The sequence below is a fragment of the Bufo bufo genome, chromosome 8, assembly GCF_905171765.1.
Source record: "Bufo bufo chromosome 8, aBufBuf1.1, whole genome shotgun sequence".
NCBI classification, from domain to species: Eukaryota; Metazoa; Chordata; class Amphibia; order Anura; family Bufonidae; genus Bufo; species Bufo bufo.
In genome coordinates this window covers 127,020,303-127,030,528 of record NC_053396.1, presented here as the reverse complement: position 1 = coordinate 127,030,528, position 10,226 = coordinate 127,020,303, and positions in this window count along the sequence as shown.

Below are 10,226 nucleotides of genomic sequence, written 5' to 3'. Positions count from 1 at the left end.
TAGGCATATTTCAGAATGATAAATGACAACCATAGTTTGTAAGGCTGAAAAATTATATCTGTCCATCCAGTTCAGCCTGTTATCCAAGTTGATCCAGAGGAAGGCAAAAAAAAACTGTGAGGTAGAAAACAATTTTCCTCATTTTCAGGGAAAAAAAATTCCTTCCTGACTCCAATTAAGCAGTCAGAATAATTCCCTGGATCAACGACCCCTCTCCAGAAATCTAATAACTATAACCTGTAATATTATTACATTCTAGAAATGCATCCAGGCCCCTCTTGAACTCTTAGTGAATTCACCATCACTACCTCCTCAGGCAGAGAGTTCCATAGTCTCACTGCTCTTACCGTAAAGAATCCTCTTCTATCTTTGTGTACAAACCTTCTTTTTTTCAGACGCAGAGGATGTCCCCTCGTCACAGTTACAGTCCTGGGGATAAATAGGTGATGGGAGAGATCTCTGTACTGACTCCTGATATATTTATACATAGTTATTAGATCTCCCCTGAGTAGTTTTTTTTTTCTAAACTGAATAACCCTAATTTTGATAATCTTTCTATGTACTGTAGTCCCCCCATTCCAGTAATTACTTTAGTTGTCCTCCTCTGAACCCTCTCCACGTCTGCTATGTCTGTCTTGTTCACAGGAGCCCAGAACTGTACACAGTACTCCATGTGTGGTCTGACTAGTGATTTGTAAAGTGGCAGGACTATGTTCTCATCACGGGCATCTATGCCCCTTTTGGTGCAACTCATTATCTTACTGGCCTTGGCAGCAGCTGCCTGACACTGGTTTCTACAGCTTAGTTTGCTGTTCACTAAAATGCCTAAGTTCTTTTCCATGTCAGTGTTACCCAGTGTTTTACCATTTAGTATGTACGGGTAACTTGCATTATTCCTTCCCATGTACATAACCTTAAATTTGTCAGTGTTAAATCTCATCTGCCACTTCTCTGCCCAAGCCTCCAATCTATCCAGATCCATCTGTAGCAGTATACTGTCCTCTTCCATGTTAGTTACTTTACACAGTTTAGTGTCATCTGCAAAATTAGATATTTTACTGTGCAAGCCTTCTACAAGATCATTAATAAAATATTGAAGAGAATAGGACCCAATACTGACCCCTGTGGTACCCCACTAGTGACAGTGACCCAATCTGAGTGTGTACCAATAATAACCACCCTCTGTTTTCTATCACTGAGCCAGTCCAAGCATTCTCATTTTATATACTAACCTTTTATGTGGCACAGTATCAAATGCTTTGGAGAAGTCAAGATATACGACATCCATTGATTCACCAAGTCTAGAACTTACCTCCTCACAGAAACTGATTAAATTAGTTTGACATGACTGATCCCTCATGAAGCCATGCTGATAGGGTGTTCTTTTTTTTACTCATTTTTGAATATTGGCACCACATTTGCTAAGCTCCAATTCTGTGGAACGCTCCCTGTCAATATACAGTCCTTAAATATCAGAAATAAGGGTCCGTCTATGACAATACTTAATGCTCTTAGGATACAGGGGTGTATGCCATCTGGTCCCGATGATTTGTCTATTTGAATCTTTTTAAGATGCCGCTGCACTTCTACCTTGGTCAGACGGGGCACTTTTAATGGAAAATTTACTTTTACACTCTACAATCTTTTAGCCATCTTCTCCCCCAAAACAGCTGTACCTTCCCCATTGAGGTGTGGCCCAGCCCTACGATAGAGCCTGTAGCCGACAGAGAAGTGACCCCAGTTCTCCAGGAACCCAAACCCCTCCTTTCTACACTAGTTCTTGAGCCACTTGTTAATCTCCCTAATCTCTTGCTGCCTTTCTGGTGTGGCTCATAGTACAGGTGGTATTTTGGAAACCACTACATTTGAGGTCCTTGCTTCGAGATTCTGACCTAAATCCCTAAAACCATTTTTAACCACTTCAGCCCCCCTAGCTTAAACACCCTTAATGACCAGGCCACTTTTTACACTTCTGACCTACCCTACTTTCACCATTTATTGCTCGGTCATGCAACTTACCACCCAAATGAATTTTACCTCCTTTTCTTCTCACTAATAGAGCTTTCATTTGGTGGTATTTCATTGCTGCTGACATTTTTACTTTTTTTGTTATTAATCGAAATTTAACAAATTTTTTGCTAAAAAATGACATTTTTCACTTTCAGTTGTAAAATTTTGCAAAAAAAACGACATCCATATATAAATTTTTCTCTAAATTTATTGTTCTACATGTCTTTGATAAAAAAAAAATGTTTGGGTAAAAAAAAAAAATGGTTTGGGTAAAAGTTATAGCGTTTACAATCTATGTTACAAAAATGTGAATTTCTGCTTTTTGAAGCAGCTCTGACTTTCTGAGCACCTGTCATGTTTCCTGAGGTTCTACAATGCCCAGACAGTACAAACACCCCACAAATGACCCCATTTCGGAAAGTAGACACCCTAAGGTATTCGCTGATGGGCATAGTGAGTTCATAGAACTTTTTATTTTGTGTTACAAGTTAGCGGAAAATGATGATTTCTTTTATTTTATTTTTTTCTTACAAAGTCTCATATTCCACTAACTTGTGACGAAAAATAAAAACTTCTATGAACTCACTATGCCCATCAGCGAATACCTTGGGGTGTCTTCTTTCCAAAATCGGGTCACTTGTGGGGTAGTTATACTGCCCTGGCATTCTAGGGGCCCTAATGTGTGGTAAGTAGTTTGAAATCAAAATGTGTAAAAAATGTCCTGTGAAATCCGAAAGGTGCTCTTTGGAATGTGGGCCCCTTTGCCCACCTAGGCTGCAAAAAAGTGTCACACATGTGGTATCTCCGTACTCAGGAGAAGTTGGGCAATGTGTTTTGGGGTGTCATTTTACATATACCCATGCTGGGTGAGATAAATATCTTGGTCAAATGCCAACTTTGTATAAAAAAAATTGGAAAAGTTGTCTTTTGCCAAGATATTTCTCTCACCCAGCATGGGTATATGTAAAATGACACCCCAAAACACATTGCCCAACTTCTCCTGAGTACGGAGATACCACATGTGTGACACTTTTTTGCAGCCTAGGTGGGCAAAGGGGCCCACATTCCAAAGAGCACCTTTCGGATTTCACCGGCCATTTTTTACAGATTTTGATTTCAAACTACTTACCACACATTAGGGCCCCTAGAATGCCAGGGCAGTATAACTACCTCACAAGTGACCCCATTTTGGAAAGAAGACACCCCAAGGTATTCTGTGAGGGGCATGGTGAGTTCCTAGAATTTTAAATTTTTTGTCACAAGTTAGCGGAAAATGATGATTTTATTTATTTTTTTCTTACAAAGTCTCATATTCCACTAACTTGTGACAAAAAATAAAAACTTCCATGAACTCACTATGCTCATCACAAAATACCTTGGGGTGTCTTCTTTTCAAAATGGGGTCACTTGTGGGGTAATTATACTGCCCTGGCATTTTAGGGGCCCAAATGCGTGCAAAGTAGTTTGAAATCAAAATCTGTAAAAAATGGCCGGTGAAATCCGAAAGGTGCTCTTTGGAATGTGGGCCCCTTTGCCCACCTAGGCTGCAAAAAAGTGTCACACATCTGGTATTGCCGTACTCAGGAGAAGTTGGGCAATGTGTTTTGGGGTGTCATTTTACATATACCCATGCTGGGTGAGATAAATATCTCGGTCAAATGCCAACTTTGTATAAGAAAAATGGGAAAAGTTGTCTTTTGCCAAGATATTTCTCTCACCCAGCATGGGTATATGTAAAAAGACACCCCAAAACACATTGCCCAACTTCTCCTGAGTACGGGGATACCAGATGTGTGACACTTTTTTGCAGCCTAGGTGGGCAAAGGGGCCCACATTCCAAAGAGCACCTTTCAGATTTCACCGACCATTTTTTACAGATTTTGATTTCAAACCACTTCTCACGCATTCGGCCCCTAAAATGCCAGGGCAGTATAACTACCCCACAAGTGACCCCATTTTGGAAAGACGACACCCCCAGGTATTTCGTGATGGGCATAGTGAGTTCATGGAAGTTTTTTTTTTTTGTCACAAGTTAGTGGAATATGAGACTTTGTAAGAAAAAAAAAAAAAAAAAAAACATTTACCGCTAACTTGTGACAAAAAATAAAAAATTCTAGGAACTCGCCATGCCCCTCACGGAATACCTTGGGGTGTCTTCTTTCCAAAATGGGGTCACTTGTGGGGTAGTTATACTGCCCTGGCATTCTAGGGGCCCTAATGTGTGGTAAGTAGGTAAATGACCTGTGAAATCCGAAAGGTGCTCTTTGGAATGTGGGCCCCTTTGCCCACCTAGGCTGCAAAAAAGTGTCACACATGTGGTATTGCCGTATTCAGGAGAAGTTGGGCAATGTGTTTTGGGGTGTCTTTTTACATATACCCATGCTGGGTGAGATAAATATCTCGGCAAAAGACAACTTTTCCCATTTTTTATACAAAGTTGGCATTTGACCAAGATATTTATCTCACCCAGCATGGCTATATGTAAAATGACACCCCAAAACACATTGCCCAACTTCTCCTGAGTACGGCGATACCAGATGTGTGACACTTTTTTGCAGCCTAGATGCGCAAAGGGGCCCACATTCCTTTTATGGCATTTTTAGACATTTGGATCCCAGACTTCTTCTCACGCTTTAGGGCCCCTAAAATGCCAGGGCAGTATAAATACCCCACATGTGACCCCATTTTGGAAAGAACACACCCCAAGGTATTCCACGAGGGGCATGGCGAGTTCATAGAAAAAAAAAATTTGGGCACAAGTTAGCGGAAAATGATTTTTTTTTTTTTCTTCTCACAAAGTCTCCCTTTCCGCTAACTTGGGACAAATATTTCAATCTTTCATGGACTCAATATGCCCCTCAGCGAATACCTTGGGGTGTCTTCTTTCCGAAATGGGGTCACATGTGGGGTATTTATACTGCCCTGGCATTCTAGGGGCCCTAAAGCGTGAGAAGAAGTCTGGAATATAAATGTCTAAAAATTTTTACGCATTTGGATTCCGTGAGGGGTATGGTGAGTTCATGTGAGATTTTATTTTTTGACACAAGTTAGTGGAATATGAGACTTTGTAAGAAAAAATAATAATATTTCCGCTAACTTGGGCCAAAAAAATGTCTGAATGGAGCCTTACAGGGGGGTGATCAATGACAGGAGGGTGATCAATGACAGGGGGGTGATCAGGGAGTCTATATGGGGTGATCACCCCCCTGTCATTGATCACCCCCCTGTCAGGCTCCATTCAGATGTCCGTATGTGTTTTGCGGATCCGATCCATGTATCCGTGGATCCGTAAAAAACATACGGACATCTGAATGTAGCCTTACAGGGGGGTGATCAATGACAGGGGGGTGATCAATGACAGGGGGGTGATCAGGGAGTCTATATGGGGTGATCACCCCCCTGTCATTGATCACCCCCCTGTAAGGCTCCATTCAGACATCCGTATGTGTTTTGCGGATCCGATCCATGTATCAGTGGATCCGTAAAAATCATACGGACGTCTGAATGGAGCCTTACAAGGGGGTGATCAATGACAGGGGGGTGATCAATGACAGAGGGGTGATCAGGGAATCTATATGGGGTGATCACCCCCCTGTCATTGATCACCCCCCTATAAGGCTCCATTCAGATGTCCGTATGTGTTTTGCGGATCCGATCCATGTATCCGTGGATCCGTAAAAAAACATACGGACATCTGAATGCAGCCTTACAGGGGGGTGATCAATGACAGGGGGGTGATCAATGACAGGGGGGTGATCAGGGAGTCTATATGGGGTGATCATCCCCCTGAAAGGCTCCATTCAGACGTCTGTGTGTGTTTTGCGGATCCGATCCATGTATCCGTGGATCCGTAAAAAACATACGGACATCTGAATGCAGCCTTACAGGGGGGTGATCAATGACAGGGGGGTGATCAATGACAGGGGGGTGATCAGGGAGTCTATATGGGGTGATCACCCCCTGTCATTGATCACCCCCCTGTAAGGCTCCATTCAGATGTCCGTATGTGTTTTGCGGATCCGATCCATGTATCAGTGGATCCGTAAAACTCATACGGACGTCTGAATGGAGCCTTACAAGGGGGTGATCAATGACAGGGGGGTGATCAGGGTGTCTATATGGGGTGATCACCCCCCTGTAAGGCTCCATTCAGACGTCTGTATGTGTTTTGCGGATCCGATCCATGTATCCGTGGATCCGTAAAAAACATACGGACATCTGAATGCAGCCTTACAGGGGGGTGATCAATGACAGGGGGGTGATCAATGACAGGGGGGTGATCAGGGAGTCTATATGGGGTGATCACCCTCGTCATTGATCACCCCCCTGTAAGGCTCCATTCAGACGTCCGTATGTGTTTTGCGGATCCGATCCATGTATCAGTGGATCCGTAAAAATCATACGGACGTCTGAATGGAGCATTACAAGGGGGTGATCAATGACAGGGGGGTGATCAATGACAGGGGGGTGATCAGGGAGTCTATATGGGGTGATCACCCTCGTCATTGATCACCCCCCTGTAAGGCTCCATTCAGACGTCCGTATGTGTTTTGCGGATCCGATCCATGTATCAGTGGATCCGTAAAACTCATACGGACGTCTGAATGGAGCCTTACAAGGGGGTGATCAATGACAGGGGGGTGATCAGGGTGTCTATATGGGGTGATCACGCCCCTGTAAGGCTCCATTCAGACGTCTGTATGTGTTTTGCGGATCCGATCCATGTATCCGTGGATCCGTAAAAAACATACGGACATCTGAATGCAGCCTTACAGGGGGGTGATCAATGACAGGGGGGTGATCAATGACAGGGGGGTGATCAGGGAGTCTATATGGGGTGATCACCCTCGTCATTGATCACCCCCCTGTAAGGCTCCATTCAGACGTCCGTATGTGTTTTGCGGATCCGAACCATGTATCAGTGGATCCGTAAAAATCATACGGACGTCTGAATGGAGCATTACAGGGGGGTGATCAATGACAGGGGGGTGATCAATGACAGGGGGGTGATCAGGGAGTCTATATGGTGTGATCAGGGGTGAATAAGGGGTTAATAAGTGACGGGGGAAGGGTGTAGTGTGGTGCTTGGTGCTACTTATTACTCAGCTGCCTGTGTCCTCTAGTGGTCGATCCAAACAAAAAGGACCACCAGAGGACCAGGTAGCAGGTATATTAGACGCTGTTATCAAAACAGCGTCTAATATACCTGTTAGGGGTTAAAAAAATCACATCTCCAGCCTGCCAGCGAACGATCGCCGCTGGCAGGCTGGAGATCCACTCGCTTACCTTCCGATCCTGTGAACGTGCGCGCCTGTGTGTGCGCGTTCACAGGAAATCTCGCGTCTTGCGAGATGACGCGTATATGCGTGACTCTGCGCAGCGCTGCCACCTCCGGAACGCTATCCTGCGTTAGGCGGTCCGGAGGTGGTTAAGGATGCTCCACCTACCTCTAACCTTGTCATTGGTTCCAATGTAGACCATGACCACTGGATCTTTGCCAGCCCCTCCCAGTAATCTATCAACCCGATCCGCAGTATGTCAAGCTCGAGCATCAGGAAGACAACACACCATTCAATGATTCTGGTCTTTGTGTCAGATTACCCTATCTGTATCACTAATAACTGAGTCTCCCACTACCAGCACCTGTCTGGCCTGCCTTGCTCTCCTACTCCCCGGTATACTGGAGCTGACATTCCTCTGACTGGCAGAGAAAGTGTCTTGCTGTCATGTTCTATATTATGTCTGATTTTCATTTTCACACCAACCATGGCGAAGCCCCTTTAACATATTTTAAAGGTTACAACTAGGGATGAGCGAACATGTGTTTCAAGTCCGGCGTGCAAGGTTCGGGTTATCTAAAAATTCCGTTATGGATTCCACTACCACGGACCATAAGTTATGGTCCGTGGTAGCAGAATCTATAACGGAATTCTTACATAACCCGAACACGAAACACAAGTTCGCTCATCCCTAGTTACAACCTACAAAAATCGGGCCTAGTACAAGATTCCTAACCATATGGGACTGCACTACCCAATATAATACTACCTATAATTGATAAATAAGGCTCCATGTAATTGAAAAAATTTATAAATAAATTATATATATATATATATATATATATATATATATATATATTTAACCTTTATTAGATAACAAAACAAGTTACATCTGAAACTATTTAAAAATGGAGTAAACACGAATAGATACAGACTGAGCCCCTTGGGGTAATGAGTTTATCTAGAATCAGTATATCAGTGGCTACAAACATAATTAAAACTAAAATGCACAGTGCAATGTGGAAGTACATAGTAAATACAATTCATCAATGGGGCAGAGAATCATACTGTGGTCTGTATGGTTGCAAATATATACTTGTATTTGTTATGCAGTTCCATAGGGATATGCTGGTCTACTTTTATGTATCTTTTATAGTTGAGAACTAGGCACTTTGCATATTGTAGTATACAATCACTAATAAATTGTATCTATGTACTTTCACACTGCACCATTACATTTAGGTTTTTTTATGTATATTCGCACCACTTATATATTGATGCTAGATCAACTAATTGCCCAATGGGCCCTGTATCTATTTGTTCACTCCATTTTTATGTGACACATTTAGGTGTAACCCAACCAACAACAGACTAACATATAAACATGTTGGAAGGCTGAAAAGTCAGCCTGAATTTGTGGGAGGGGCGTCTGACCTTCTTAAGCGCCAGCCCCCAGCTCCTCAGGGCGCTTCTGTTCATACGCTGGATAAGAAGTCGCCCGCTTGCTACCACAACCGCTGCCGCCTTGTACTTCGCAGGTTTCATCCCCAGGGAAGGTAACGTATTCATGTACTCTCGTTCCCTCCACTGGTCTCCCCGAGCAGCGGTCACAGGCTTCCGGTCACGGGGTCGGCGTGCGTTCCAGCGTGGAGCGCACGCCGGAATTCACTCACAGGCCCGGCAGTCTCACCACGGTCAGGCGGCTTCAGGACAGGTAAGCTCTGTCCCCGCAAGTTATTCCCCCCACAGGAGCCCTCCGATCCGGGCCCCCATGTTCCAGGCTTCCGGTCGCGGGGTCGGCGTGCGTTCCAGCGTGGAACGCACGCCGATATCCGCTCTCAGGCCCAGGTCTCCCGCTACCCACATACGGCTCAGGACGGGTAGGCTCCGTCCCTCAGTTCACCCCTCCACATGGCCACCCCCCCAAGCCATCTTCACATGTCTCCCTGCTTCTGGGGGTAGGTCAAAAAACCCACTGCCTCACATATGGAGTAGGTAGGGGTGTCCAGCCCCTGAGCAGCAACTAGACACTTGTAAATGGCCTATACATAATTTGTGGGTGTTGTTGAAACTTAGCGGTATTGTCAAGCAAACAAGACGGTAATAAAGTGCACACTCTGCCGTGCCAGGCATCGTTATGTAATGTGATGAAAAGCTATTCTCTGTTTCCACTCGTAGGTGCGTCAGGTGGGAGGACTCCTGTGTCTCCCGTTAGGCATGCTGGAAGTGCACTAATTACAGTTTCTGAGGTTGAAGAGAGTTGGGGGTCTCGTCAGATGTAGATTAGGACTTTACCTCACCCCATACGCGGTCATCTTTCACTGATCATTGACTGCAATTACCTGTACTGATCTGTAGTGGCGGCAGGGCCATGTGATATATGTATGTGCTTTTACGTTGCATGCTGTTGTTTCCTGTTTTCCGCTGGATCACCCAGGCTCATGTCTCCTGGATCGCCCAGGCTCATACCCGCCTCTGTCTCCTGGATTGCCCAGGCTCACACCTATCTCTGTCCCCTGTATCGCCCAGGCTCATACCCGCCTCTGTCTCCTGGATCGCCCAGGCTCACACCTACCTCTGTCACCTGGATCGCCCAGGCTCATACCCGCCTCTGTCTCCTGGATCGCCCAGGCTCACACCCATCTCTGTCTCCTGGATCGCCCAGGCTCATACCCGCCTCTGTCTCCTGGATCACCCAGGCTCACACCCATCTCTGTCTCCTGGATCGCCCAGGCTCATACCCACCTCTGTCTCCTGGATCGTCCAGGCTCACACATACCTCTGTCTCCTGGATCGCCCAGGCTCATACATACCTCTGCCTCCTGGTCATCCTCCCCAGCTATTCTCCCTTCCTACTCTTATGGATTTGTTCTCCCAGGAATATATTCTTGACCGTTTCATTTACCCAACATTTGACCGAGGTCAAGTGACCCACGA